General features: G+C 39.7%; 1 pseudogene; it reads right to left on the reverse strand.

The window, feature by feature from the left end:
* Positions 1-10,848: 10,848 nt before the first annotated feature.
* On the reverse strand, positions 10,849-12,085 carry LOC112096720 (annotated as a pseudogene).
* Positions 12,086-15,199: the final 3,114 nt, after the last annotated feature.

Here is a 15,199-nt window from a genome sequence, read left to right on the forward strand (position 1 = left end):
ATGAGAGGGTATCTTATATCCTCATGAGGATGCACTGGTGATCAAGGCAATGGTGGCTGGTACAGAATTGCGACGAATACTAGTGGTAGACACGGGCAGCTCGGTTGACATCTTGTTTAAGTCGGCCCTATATGATATGGGAATTGCAGACTTAAAATTAGAACGGACAAATACATCCTTAAAGGGATTTGGAGGGGGACGGCTAACTCCCATGGGGATCATCGAACTCCCAATTACTGTGGGGACAAAGCCGTTTGAAAGAACGATGATGCTGAATTTTATCGTGGTAGAGGAAAGAAGCTCTTATCAGATGATACTGGGGAGACCCTTCATGAGGATAAGCCAATGCGTTGTATCTACGCATTATCTGGTACTAAAATACAGAGTAAACAGAGTGGTTGGCGTTGTAAAAGGCGACCAGAGGATGGCAAGGAGTTGTTATGCTACAGTGGCCAAGGAGACACTACAGGTTACTTCTCTAGATAATCGAGGAGAGTCTAAAAAGGGCCGCCAAGAGCCTGTTGAGAAACTGGAAGAAGTTGCGGTAAGCAAAAATAACCCGAGCAGAGTGGTGAATATCGGATCAGGATTGGTTGGGGCAGTAAAAGGCGAGCTGGTAAATTGCTTACAGTCTCATGCAGATATATTCGCCTGGTTTCACGAGGATATGCCAGGAATTGATCGCGGGGTAGCCTGCCACAAGTTGGCAATCAAGGAGGGGGCGAGACCGGTGAGACAGAAGATGAGATGCTTTAACCAGGAAAGGTACGAGGCCATAAACGCCGAGGTGGAGAAACTGTTGAAAGCAGGGTTTATAAGGGAGGCTAGGTACCCAGAGTGGATTTCCAATGTAGTATTGGTAAAGAAGGCCAACGGGAAATGGAGAATGTGTGTGGATTTCACAGATCTTAATAAGGCATGCCCGAAGGACAGTTTTCCCCTACCAAAGATAGATCAATTGGTGGACTCAACAGCGGGTCACAGTCTGCTCAGCTTCATGGATGCGTTTTCAGGATACAACCAGATACCCATGGACGAGCCGGATGAGGAAAACACCACTTTTATAACTAACATGGGTTTGTTTTGCTACAGGGTGATGCCTTTTGGCCTGAAAAATGCATGAGCTACTTATCAAAGGTTAATGAACAAGATCTTCAAGCCCTTGATCGGTCATACTATGGAGGTATATGTGGACGATATGATAACAAAGTCCAGAGAACCGAGGGATCACGTGAAACACTTGGAAGAAACCTTTGAATTACTGAGGAAGTATGAAATGAAGCTAAACCCGGAGAAATGTGCTTTTGGGGTCAACTCGGGCAAATTTTTGGGATTCCTAGTGAGCCACCGAGGGATCGAGGCCAACCCGAAGAAAATACGGGCAGTAACAGAAATGAGATCCCCCCGAACAGTTAAGGAGGTGCAGAGCCTTACAGGGAAAGTGGCAGTATTGAACCGATTCATCTCGCGGGCCACGGATAAATGCCACCATTTCTTCCAAACCATAAAGAAATGGAGGAAGATGGAGTGGACATCAGAATGTGATGAGGCGTTTGGGCAGCTGAAGGAGTATCTAGCCCATGCCCCGTTACTATCAACTCCGAGTGAGAGTGAAGGTGACCGGCTGTTTTTGTACTTGGCTATCTCAAAATGGGCTACCAGCTCAGTGTTAGTCCGAGAAGAAGAAGGGAAGCAACACCCCGTGTATTACACTAGTAAAGCCCTGGTAGACGCAGAAATTAGGTACCCATTGATGGAGAAATGGGCATTGGCGTTAATAACAGCAGCACGAAAACTGCGACCATATTTTCAGGCCCACCAGATAATTGTGATGACTGACCAGCCTCTTCGGCAAATGCTCCAAAAACCAGATGCATCAGGGCGGTTAGTGAAGTGATCCGTGGAACTGAGCGAATTCGACCTATCCTACAGGCCCCGAGGAGCAATCAAGGCCCAAGCCCTGGCTGATTTTATAGTTGACTGTGTTGAACCAGGGGAAGAGGTTCAAAAGGGACAACCAGCAGAGCAGGAGGATAAAAAAGGGGTATGGCTGGTAATGGTTGATGGATCACGTGGTGAACATGGATCCGAGGCAGGAGTTATAATACGAAGTCCAGAAGGTGTCGAGGTATCATATGCTGTAAAGTTCGAGTTCCAGCTTACGAACAACCAAGCTGAATATGAGGCCTTCATTATTGGGCTCGGTCTTGCACATGCACTACGGGCAGAAAGAGTAGAAATCCGAGCAGATTCCCAGCTAGTATGTAACCAGCTCAGCAATCAATTCCAAGTAAGGGAAGAGAAATTGGGGCTTTATTTGAAGAAGGCGAAGCAAAGGGTTGAACTCTTCAATAAGGTAGAGGTGAAGCAGATATCCCGAAATGAAAATTACCGAGCTGATATGTTGGCTAGAATGGCTGCAACTGGAGATCTGAAATTACCTAAGTTAGTCCCACTGGAGGTAAGAACCTTGCCAAGTATAGGGGAGGAAGTAGAAGTGATGAGAGTAAGCACTGGAGAATCCTGGATAGACCCGATTCGCGCATATGTCCGCGATGGAGTTTTACCAGGGGACAAAAGGCAAGCAAGAAAATTAAAATGCCGAGCAGCGAGGTACACGCTACTAGATGAGGTGCTGTACTGCCGAGGGTTCACCTTGCCCCTTTTGAGATGTTTAGATGAGGAGGAGGCAGATTATGTACTAAGGGAGATTCATGAAGGAATATGCGACAATCACTCGGGAGCAAGAACTTTAGCCTTCAAGGCACTCCGCCAAGGATACTTCTGGCCGACCATGCATCAGGATGCGAAAAGGATGGCAAATAACTGTAAAACCTGCCAAAGCTTCTCTGAAATTCCTGCACAACCCCCAGAAAAGCTGACCACTATGGCATCCCCGTGGCCTTTCGCTCAATGGGGAATCGACTTGATTGATCCGTTACCTAAGGGCCGAGGAGCGGCGACACATGCAATTGTGGCAATAGATTACTTCACCAAATGGGTAGAAGTGGGAGTTCTCAGCCAAATCACGGAGAGAAAGACAACGGTTTTTATTTGGAAGAATATCATCTGCAGATACGGGATCCCCTATGCCATCATTACAGACAATGGGAGGCAGTTTGACAACAGCAACTTCAGGGAATTTTGCTGAAATTTGGGGGTTGACCTGAAGTTCTGCACCCCCGCACATCCCCAGGCAAACAGACAAGTGGAAGCAGCCAACAAAGTGATAAAGAAGCTCTTGAAAACTAGATTGGGAGAGAAGAAGGGAGCTTGGGTTGACGAACTACCAGGAGTATTATGGGCCTACCGGACAACTTACAAAACCGCCACAGGGGAAACCCCGTTCGCTTTAGCTTTTGGTCATGAGGCGGTAGTCCCAGCAGAAATTGGAGTGGGGGCACATCGAACGGAATATTTCACTAAGGAGCAAAACGACGAGCAGATATGCTTAAGCCTGGACCTGCTTGAGGAGAAAAGGGAAGGGGCCTCGCAGAAAGTGGCCCAGTGTCAGCAAAGGGTCATGTGTTATTATAACAAGAATGTACGCGTGAGGCAGTTTCGAGCAGGAGATTGGGTACTTAGAAAGGTGAACCAAAACACCAGGGATCCCAACCATGGCGTTCTTGGTCCGAAATGGGAAGGCCCGTACAGGGTGATACGGGCCACTGGACCAGGAGCTTATAAGTTAGCGTACCAAGATGGACGAGACGTGAAGAGGTCGTGGAACGCCGAGCACTTGAAGAAGTATTTCCAGTAAGCAAAGTGCTATATTAAATCCTCATTTTGATAAGTTATTTCTGTTAACTACATGATGGCTTGTTGCGCATGTATATATCATGTATTTTTGTAATACATTCAAAGTTCAAATAAAGATGAATTCAGCATGAAATCCCCCTGCTAGCGAGCCCAATAACAATTTCCCTTAGGCAAGTAAGTGCCTACTTCTGCTCGGTCAACGAAAGACCAACAGTTAATTTTATGAGAATTTTACTAAGGCAAGTAAGCGCCTGCTTCTGTTCGGTCAACGAAAGACCAGCAGTTAATTTTACGAAAATTTTGCTAAGGCAAGTAAGTGACTGCTTCTGCTCGGTCAACGAAAGACCAGGAGCTAATTTTATGAGAATTTTACTAAGGCAAGTAAGTGCCTGCTTCTGTTCGGTTAACAAAAAACCAGCAGTGAATTTTACGAGAATTTTACTAAGGCAAGTAAGTGCATGCTTCTGCTTGGTCAACAAAAGACCAGCAGCTAATTTTACGAGAATTTTACTAAGGCAAGTAAGTGTTTGTTTTTACTCGATCAACGAAAGGCCAGCAGCTAATTTTATGAAAATTTTACTAAGGCAAGTAAGTACTTGCTTCTGCTCGGTTAACGAAAGACCAGCAACTAATTTGACGAAAAGTTTACTAAGGCAAGTAAATGCCTACTCCTGCTCGGTCCACTAAGGAACCAGCAGGCAAAACTAGATAAGTTGTCCAATTATTTTTCAGAAACAATCTATGAGCAAAAACCAGACAAGAAAGCCAATAGAGAGCATCTAAAAATTTATAAATGTTCAATTATTTACAAAACAAATGCGAGTTTATACAAAAAATGAACTTAAAGATTAGGAGAGTCAACGGCTCCAGCAGCTGAAGGATCAGCAGTCTCAGGAGGTGGGAGATCAGCAATACCGGGAGGAAGAGGCACGGACCCTTGACCCACTTCGAAAGCACGTCCCCCAGCTTCCCCCTCCTGCACCCCATCCAAAGGAGCCTCCACCTACTCCTGCTCACCCTGCTCCTTATCTCCCTGGCCGGCCCCAGCCATATATCTCTCCACCCCAACCTCCAGCTTGCTCATGTCGAGCTCAGGGTATTCTTCCTTAAGCATAGACATGATGCATTTATAGCTGAAAGCAACCCCGGAGTTATACTCGGCATCCAGCCGATCATCCACATCAGCGGATTTGCCTTTCTCCTCAGCCAGCTGTTCATTCAGGGATTTGATCTCTCCCTCAAGGGCGGTCCTCAGAGTATCTCTTTCACTTTGAGTAGCCTGAAGATCGGACTTCAGATCACCCAACTCACCCTCAAGGTTGGAGGAAGTGGACTCAGCAACCGCAACTTTCTCCTCCAGCTCCGTAAGCTACTTGTTCAGCTCGGCCAGCTTCTCCTTGGAGCGATCAGCATATTCAACTTTCTTCCTCAACTCCTGATTGTCAGCTTGAAGCTTCCTCTCATGGCGGGCGGACCCGGTCTTGTAACATGAAACCATGGTGGCCAGCCTGAAGGAGACCCTTTGAACAGAAGCAGCTAACTCGGAGAGGTTCATACTCTCGATGTCCTTCACCATCTTGGGCCCCACCGATTTTTTGTAATCCTTCTGATACGGGCTCAGGTAGTCACCTTGATCCCGAGATGGTAGAGGAGAAGATCGGTCCCCAGACTGGAAGCTGACCTCAGGACTCTTGTCGGAAGTTTTCTCCCCACCACTCTTACGGGGTGGGGGAGGGGGTAGAGCAGCAACAGGAGCCTTGGAAGGACCGACGCTGGTTTTCTTCGGAGGAGGAGGAGGGTTGCTGGAGTTGCTTGGAGCCCAACCACGTGTTCTGCTCATCGCGCTGAGGATCTTGTTATCCATTCCAGCAGCAATATCTACCAAGCCCGAACCGACCAAGTTTGTTAGCGATAGGAGGTCTTGGCAAGTAGACGCGTTCACCAGAGCAGTTTCCACCTGAACCAAAGGTTGGTCTTCAAGATCCTTAATAAAACCCCACGATTCTGAAAAACAAACAAGGTTAAAGAACCCAATAAGTGGCAATTGGAAAAAAACATAGGCAAAAAATAAACGACCTTGGGTGACAAAATGCGTTGGAAGGTAAATATCACCACCCAACGAGTGGGCCGCTGGACACCAATTTCCTCCAGCAAAGAAGAATTTGTTCTTTTGATTTTTGCACGAGGAGGGGAAGTCGGTGATTGGCTTCCTCTTCGCAGAGCTCGACACTGATCCACACCTCTCCCATAATACAAACATAGCTGAGAGAACCCTCCACCCATTCGGATGTAACTGACCTGGGGCCAAGTGCATACCCCCCAGTATCTTGGCAAAATAACGCTGAAAGGGCAGCCGAGCTCCTAGTCTGAAACTCTCCAGGTGCATTGTCACATACCCCCGCGGAGGCCGACTAGGAACATCACCCTTCCCAGGGACTACAAGGAGAACCTCCTCAGGAATGTCATAGAGATTCCTAAGCTTGAACAGATCAGTTTGGGTGGTGGCACAGGCTATGTAATCGATTGGATAAGAATCCGTCTCCACCCTATGGCCAAGGTTTCTTTTCTGAGGAGGTCGGGTCGGCTTGGAACTGCTTCCCTCACCATCACCCACTTCTTCAGGGACCTCTACCCCACCAGAATTGTGGTTCTCACCAGAGCTCAACGCAGGTCCACCTCTATTCCCTACAAGCTCTAGTTCGGGGGAGGGAGAAACAGCCAAAGGGCGTGGGTACTCAAGAGTATCCCTGCCATGGGAGGGGCCTACACTACCCAAGGGACGTAAGAAATCGGTGGGTATTGACAAGTTAAGGTCTGAATCCCCTGCTTCTTCGTCACTCTCATCGACAATTAACCTCCTTTTCCGATTTGACATATCGAAATCCCAAGAGAATACAAAGAAAACTCGAGTATATGGACACAAAAAGGGCAACACAGAACCCAATCAACAACAACCAGAGGAGAAGTTAAAAGCAATACCTAGATTGAATTGGCACTGATAGCGCGGCCGTGATAGAGAAAAAACCCAGCAAGTGGATACTCCAGACACGAGGAGTGTAAGCAAAGTTCTGAGAGGGGGTTAGTTAACAACGGAAAGATGAATAACAAAACGATGAAGATGTAAGTCTAGGGATTTGAAACGAAAAGGGGAAAATGAAAGCATTTAAGTGATGAGGATGCCAGCTCACTCACCGGATATCGAGGACAGATAGCCCGTCGTTTCAAATTTCAAATACGAAGAGTCTGGAGAGGCCACGTCATTAACCGTTACAAAAGGCCAGGATAGATGTAAGCCCAGATATGCAATGGACATGCTCATTTAGGCCCATGCTCAGGTCGGAATCTCCCCAGAGGAAAAATGGTACCTCAGGTCCGTCCCGGTAAACAGAAAACCGGGTGAGAAACTCCCCGGATTGGTGAGATTTGACTATCAGTTTCTACTCTTAACTTATTTCACTCGCAAGACCAGAAACTGGGGGACTGGTGTTAAGTAAATAAAAGCACCAGGTCGGCCATGTTGCTATTTCCGCCCCGGCATGGATCACTTCAGCCAAATTGTATGAGCAGAACACGGGGATAAACATGAGCCAGTCAGAGGCGAGGACCGGCCAGGGTAATATACCGACCAGAGTCATATACCGAGCCGATACCAATCCCCCAAAAAGCGGGAACACAATCCCACAGAATCATGGTAGTTACGCTTTTCTCAAAACCGTTGCGGGAGACGCGAGATCCCACGTTTGCCCACAATGTAGCAGTTAAAGTCCCATAAGGGGCTGCCACTACCCGAAGAAGGGGGGATGAAGGGTAAAGGGAAACGTGGGACAGCGGCTATAAAGGAAGAAGAAATCGATGAAAAAAGGGGACAGAAAAATTGAGAGAGAGAAAACGCTGTCAAATTGCAATCAGGCATTTTTTCTTACAAACTTCGAATAAATTAGAAACCATTCTTGAATCCAAATTGCACTGTTTTCCCGTAAACACCTTGTGCTAACTTAGGCATCAGAGCGTTTACGCCGGCAAAACCACCGGCGTCTCTGATCCGTTTTTGGTGAACCCAGGTCTAGTAAGAGAAATGAGGGCGATTCCAACCCTAGTGGTTCGAGCAACAGCTGATAACACAAACATTGGTGAAAGAATCTGATCGGTCCAAGGGCGAGCAGATTTAAGCATCAACACATGGTAAATGAGATTACTTATAAATCGTGATTTTTACAAAAGACCTTAAATTGAAATACTTCCAATTTTTTAAAATAAATCCTTGATCTTTTTTTTTTTAATTACATGAGACTATTACTCAAGAGTACAACTCATATTACATGAGATTACCACTGATATTTACAAATCAGATTATTACTGGGACTAGTTCACTTCAATTCTTATGATGCATCGCCTAGATTTTTACCCTCTCTAATATCCGAAGGACTTTACTCCACTTATATTTCGAAAAAATAGAGAAAATTATCTTCACTCAAATTGAGAAAGAAAATAAAACCCCTACAATACATTATGGAGGCTCGAATCTATGACCTCACAATTGTGAGGTTTAGGTTCTAACTACTAGTCTTTAGCCTAGTGGCTAATAAATCTCTGATTCTATTACTAAACATTTTCTCCCAAAGCCATAAATATAATAAAAGTCTTAAAACTCTCAAATTACAAGTTTTAGAAGATAAACAAACTTAAATGAAATAGAAGGTCATCATTCTCTTGTTCAACTAGCAAAAGTAAATGAATTTCTAACTCTAAAGATAAACATACCTGTCAACAAGATTCTTAATTTGTAAAAAGTAATGATGAGAAGTGAGCCGTCAACTCGGTAAGTAAAATCATTCCTAACACACTAGGATTATCAAGTGCCAAAAGATTTGCAAGCCTTATTTCTTTATCAAAACACATACTAAAAACATAAGTTTTACAAAAGTACATATAATAATAGGACACAAATTCATAAGTGATTCAGGACATCAAAAATATAATTAGCCATAAAAAGAAATCATATTAAATATATACACAAAAAACAAGAGGTTAGTGTCACCTATACTCCCGGTGATCTGGCCAAAAATAGAAACAAAATTAAAACCAGAATATCATGTGAACACTCATAACATAAACCCAATAGTGGACCAGAACATACATATATCATATAATACTATCAAAATCAGAATCAGAATTACGATGGACAATGAGCCAAAACATTTAAGTTCATTTTTCATATGTAATGACTTGCACAAGGTACTTTATATTGTATATAGCACTTCATGGCACTCTGACCCTTGAGAGGTGGCCCCATACAGCTTCAAGAGTGACCGCAGCACAAATTCTATAAATAATCTTAATTGTATGCGGAAACAAAACATTCATATAAGATTCATAAGTTAAAAGATCATAACAATGATTTAAGCTTGTAAAAATAATTCTAGTCTAACATTTTATAGACAATGTCATAAAAGATAATCATTTAGCAGAATAAATTACACATTTAAAGGCATTTAGAATATTTTGTTAAAACCATGAAAAATGACATAATTTTCATATTTGAAAACACTTATATAAACTAATTTTATTATGAAAATCAATTAATTTTTGAAGAATTACAAAAACACATGCACTAATATATATATGAATGAAGTTACTTACTTCAGTAAAAGTAATGATGAAAACACACCTCTAAACCTCCAAATGCCTCAAACATGTTAAACAAATGCAAGATATAACTACTAACAACTTATTCCAACATCTTGATTTTCTAACTCTTACTCGTACAACTCTGATTATGTGAATTATTACTCTTAACTTAGTTATACTATGAACTATTAATCTTAACCTGGTAATAAGAATGACATAATATTATAATGAACCATTTTGGACATCCATGGGTATTTCCCATAAAAGTTTTAGGACTATACAATGCCAAATACATTTTCAAAACTATTTGTTTCCTAACAAGTTCAAAACTGCCTCTCAGTGCCTTAACTAAAGAATAAAGGTTCTGAGATTTTTATAAAATTTTATATTAATAAAAAAATTATGAAAATAAAATTAGAAATACTAGACACATATAGTAAACTCTATTTAAAATTTCAGAAATTTTTGAGTTTATTTGGCACTACAAGTAATTTTGTGAATTTGGTCATTCTGTTGAAATCATAGTTTTCCAGTGCAATAGTATCTATTTCGAAAATCCATATAAAATTGAGAAGAAGGTCAAATCTTATGAAATGAATTTAATCAATAAGTTTACATGTCTAGTTTAAAAAAAAAAGATTCTTCTCAAGAATCATTTTTAAAATATATGTTTTATTATCTATGCTATCTAGAAACTGCTTGGTGCATTTATTATATCATGGATTAACTAACAAGACTCAACAATAAACTAACTCACTAAACACAACTTCAACAAATCATAAATTGTGCATAAAGGCCTTTAACATTCTAAAAATCATGCAAAAATAAGACTTTTAATAGAATACAAAGATAAGAAATCTAGTAGAGCATAAGGAGAGTAAAACTTACCAACTGTTAAGACTCTCCCCTAAGCAAGAGTTTGAATCCTAGGTATGAGAAAACAGTGATAAGCAATTGGGAGAAAAAGGCCGTGGTAAATTTGGGGTTATGAAAGAGGGAACAAAAAGTGTGAATTTATGGGAAACCGTAATAACTTTGGAAAAAATAAATCTTTTCCAAAATTATCCTATGAATCCTAATGAGGAATATAACAACCCTCAATTATAAGGAAAGAAAGTTTCTATGCGTAAGGATTCTTCTCCTCTCGTAATTCTTTTTTTTCCCCAAAAATTTTGGGTATTACAAAAATAGCTTCATCACCTATTAAAAGTATAAAACTCTATTTTCCTGTATCAATCTATACTATTTTAATTAATAAGATTAAATGCAGATATAAATTTTGAAAAGCTGTACAACAACTTGACACCTCTTTTTAAAATAAATGATGATGTTATATATAATCTGGGAAGGAAATTGCGGATCAAGATTAGCCAAGACATCCGCAACCCGATTCCCCTTGTACCTTAGAATGTTTGGTAGCGGTAACTTTTCCACTAAGTTAACTTGACGTAAGAAATGAAATTAAATGTTTTTTCGATTCTGGAAGTTAGACCTCTTAATTCCTATCGCAAAGAGAACTCCAAAGAGAATTGCAAAGGAAGCAACAACAGCTGCAACCACTCCTAGAAAATCATGTTTGAAATCAAACTAATCTCTTAACAAATTGTTTCACTGGTTCACCACTTTCCATTTTGTCCTCTATATCTCCAAACCGTGAAGCAACCAATCCATAAATGGTCCAACCACAGGGTTTGCCCAATAGTACTGTTTCCACCATATAGGAATCCTATGTCATTTAGCAAAGTTAAAAGACAATGAAAGAATCAGCTACAAAATTTTGGGTAAGCTATGAAACCTAGAATCAAAAATAGAAATGGTGAAAACAATACTTACCGGTCTTGGGATAACAAACCCGGAAAAGACATTCCACAATCCATAAAATAAAATCGAAACAATGGCAGAAATGTGGTGATTTGGTGTTATAGGCACTATCATCATGCCATAAAAGGTGAAGTGCAACAAGGTGAAGAACATAAAGAACAAATACCAAAAGAACTTGGCGACTGTCCATTCAAATCCAATCATAGCATACACTATAACGCCATACACTACTGACAGAACAAATAGATAAGGTATCTCAATCATAACCTGCAGAAAAGAAAAATAAAATATATCAGAAAAGAAACACAATTCCTTTCGAGAAGTGAAACAATTATATATCATGTGTCAAAAAAATTTACTTGTGCAAATGCATTTGGCATGCCAGAGTACATTCCAGCGCCTTTTTCCCTATAAAAGACTGCCATTTCAACAGCTACTACAGGTTGCACTGACGAACAATATTGCGCGCCAACGAAGAAAACAACAGTATACATTGAACCCATTGCATTAAACAGATCTTGGTTCCGTTTCCTACAAATTTAAAATGTCAAAATTTAGATTAAAAGGAATATCTAACTACGAGGCTGTGAATAACATTTAAGTATATAATTTTACAGATTCCTAGTCGTAACTCACATTTTAGTGGCCATGTCCCAGTAGTTTCAAATACGGCAGTTGTAAAAAGAAACATAACGGCATTGTAAGGTGGATTTCACCAGTATGACCAGTGTGGTTTCCACAAAGAAGCCATAAATTGCATGAAAAATGACCGAGAGTACTGAGTAGGAAAATAAATGTCTTTTGAACCTGAAGCAGGCTTGCTTAATTCTTCGTAAAGCGCAATCTTGGGATGTCTACTACATGCGGTATTCTTCATGATTACCAAGGTATGGTCTTGGCCGCTTGTAGTTCTTTTGTGAGCCATCAGGCAATCCTTTATGCTGAGCTGATGGCCGTTTGTGAGGGTTTAGAGTTGGTTGCTCAACTTGGTTACTCTGTGTTGGAGGTAGAGTTTGACTCAGCAATTGCGGTCTCTTGGATTCAATCTTCGGCCTTTGTGTGCTGGTTTTATGCATATACTTTGGTTGGGTCTATATTCTAACTTCCACTCCCTCTAATATGGTCAGGCATGTTTTCCAAGAGGTGACTTTTGCTGCTGATTTTATGGCTAATTCGACTTCCACTCATTGACTTCGTCAGTATTTTCCAAGTCCTTGGGGTATTCCACTTGAGTTTATCTAGCATTATTTATCTAGTTGCGCATGAAGTCCCCTTATTAGACCATAGTGTTGCATCTCTTTTTTGTTTTTGTTTTTAATGTACTTACATGCCTTTATTATGCATTTTCTTTTGTGATCGGAGGTTTTGGCCCATGTCGTCCTCCTTATGTTTCTTCCATTATTTGATCTATATTATAGGTAGGGGTTCAACCTAATCCCACGCCATCTTCATAGTTTCCAAAAAAAAAAAATTAATATTTGCTATTCCGGGAATTCTCTTAATAAAAGTAATGGTATTATGCATCAGCTTCTTTCATAATGTGTAAATTATGCTAGTCGCTTTTTTGTAGGGTCCATCTTACTTCGGTGGACCAAAAAGCCCAAAGTCCAAAATAATTAACTTGATGTGTAATTATTGTAAAATTTTAGACTTGGATAAAATAAACCAATAAATTCAAAGTAATAAATCAACCACAAGAGACGTTGATTTTTACATAGAAAACTCAAATTGGGAAAAACCACGCGACCGTAGTCTGATATAATCTTCCACTAGATTAATGGGATTACAGTATAAATTCTTCTCCAGATAACACTAGAGGCTAACAATATCAAGATTCTCAACAACCTTAAGTTACAATAATAGATCTAATATATATTTCTCTAATAAGAGGGTATCTCAAATAACAGCTACCGAGATGATAAAATACAGATCAACACCAATAGGAATGTAGAGGGCGATGTCAGGAACTTACCCTCTAAATTTGAGAGAAATTAAAGTTAAAATCATCTTCTAATCATTTAATCAAAGATTGAAACCTCAAAGAAATACTTATGTCTTTCTCTCTAACAGCGTCTTCTCAATTCGTGAAGTGGCTATAGCTCTAGTGAATCTTCACTTACTTTCTTTGTATATTTTCTGGTTAATTTCATCGAAGTTCAAAATTTTATAATAATTACACATCAAGTTAATTATTTTAGACTTTGGGCTTTTTGATCCACCAATGTGAGATGGATCCTACAAATCTCCCCCTCCATCTCATTTGAGGGGCACCACCAAATCCGTTCTCTATTTACAGCTTTCCAGCTTTTCCTTGGGCACTACTCACTTAGGATTTTTTAAAAAAACTTTATCTCAGTTATTAGTGGATTTTGTCTTAATTTATCAGTATTATTGCAGGAGATCTTTTTTTAGTTTTTAAGTGGACGAATTGGTATCACCATCTTTTACTATGAACCATTGTTTGCACCGTTTAGATCTTGTTTTGGTAGTAATTTCTCTTCCAACTATCACAGTTCTTTCAATATATACGATGCACTTTATAATTTGTAACACTATAATTATAATATTAATTGATAATTCATACTTTTAACTTCATACAATTGTCGAGGAATTTTCGTGTTTTCAAAGTGATGCATGATAGTTTCAATGTTAATATAAACATTTTTTTTTTTGGCAAGAACTCATATACAACTAAGTAAAAAAAATGTTTATTATTATTATTATTATTATTATACAATCAAAGTAACTAATCAAATTAAAAAGAATCAGGCTTTTAGACTAGGGGATTTCAAAATCATATGGGGTTTTAAAGAGCCTTTTTTGAAATTGTTCTTTAAAAGAATCCAAAATCCAGTTGGGCCGTTCCCACCTAGTCCGAGATAAGCCCATATGTTTGATATTTAATTGTTGTGAAATGAAAAATGTCAAGCTGTGAAATAAAAATTCATAATATTTAGTAAATCGGATTTTTTTTAAGGGTAAATATGACTTTAAGAATTTTAAATAAAAATTTTGATAAATTAATAGGAGTTATGAAAATTATTTTATTCTTTTTATCAAGTATAAAACCACCTTAACTTTTAAATCATAAATTTATCAAACACTTTAATATTATAATTTAAAAACTAGATGAAATTCTAGTTATGCAACCCAAGAAGGGGGGGTGAATTGAGATTCTAAAAATTATTCAATTCTAAAACAAAATATCATGCAAATCTAAAACAAATTTAAAGCAATAACAATTAAATCAATCACAATATAAAAGGATAAGGGAAGAGAGATTCGAACACGAAGATTTTTACGTGGTTCGACCAACCTCGCCTACGTCCACGTCTCCAAGCTTTCCGGGCTTGAGGATTTCACTAAGCAAGCCTCCAAGGTTTCAAATGCTTACACTTGACTTCCAATGTGTCAATGAACCTTTACAACAAGAGATTATCTCAAATCTCTTAATCCAAGTGTATCTCAACACTTACAATCACTCAAGGTAAAAGATTACAAATTGTTTTTCTCTCACACAATATTTAAAATTACAAATCAATGCCCAATGTGTGAATAGATGAAACAAGAATGTGTTTAAAGCTATATGAAGATTGTATTCTTGAATATAAGCATAAGGGTCGTGTTGTGATCAATTTTGTTTGAATTTAAATGAGCTTATTTATAGTTGGAGTTGAAAAACTAGCCGTTACAGACTGTCTGCCCAAAAACGGTTCGCCGTTAACCATTAATGGTTAACCGTTTAGGCTGGTCAAAAGTTATCGTTGGGCCAAATTTTAAATAAACGGTTTGCCGTTTAGGCTTACCCTTTCGCCGTTAAATTCCAGAGACCTATAAAACAAATTTGGTTTAACCGTTTTTACTAAACGGTTCAAGGTTAGCAATCTAGAAATAATCGGTTAACCGTTTTCAGTAAACGGTTCACCGTTATTTTTCAGAATCATCATTTTAACAATACTTTACAGAACATGCTTTCTAGAAATTATCAGTT

Source organism: Citrus clementina, unplaced genomic scaffold (genome assembly GCF_000493195.1).
Source record: "Citrus clementina cultivar Clemenules unplaced genomic scaffold, Citrus_clementina_v1.0 scaffold_7, whole genome shotgun sequence".
NCBI lineage: Eukaryota > Viridiplantae > Streptophyta > Magnoliopsida > Sapindales > Rutaceae > Citrus > Citrus x clementina.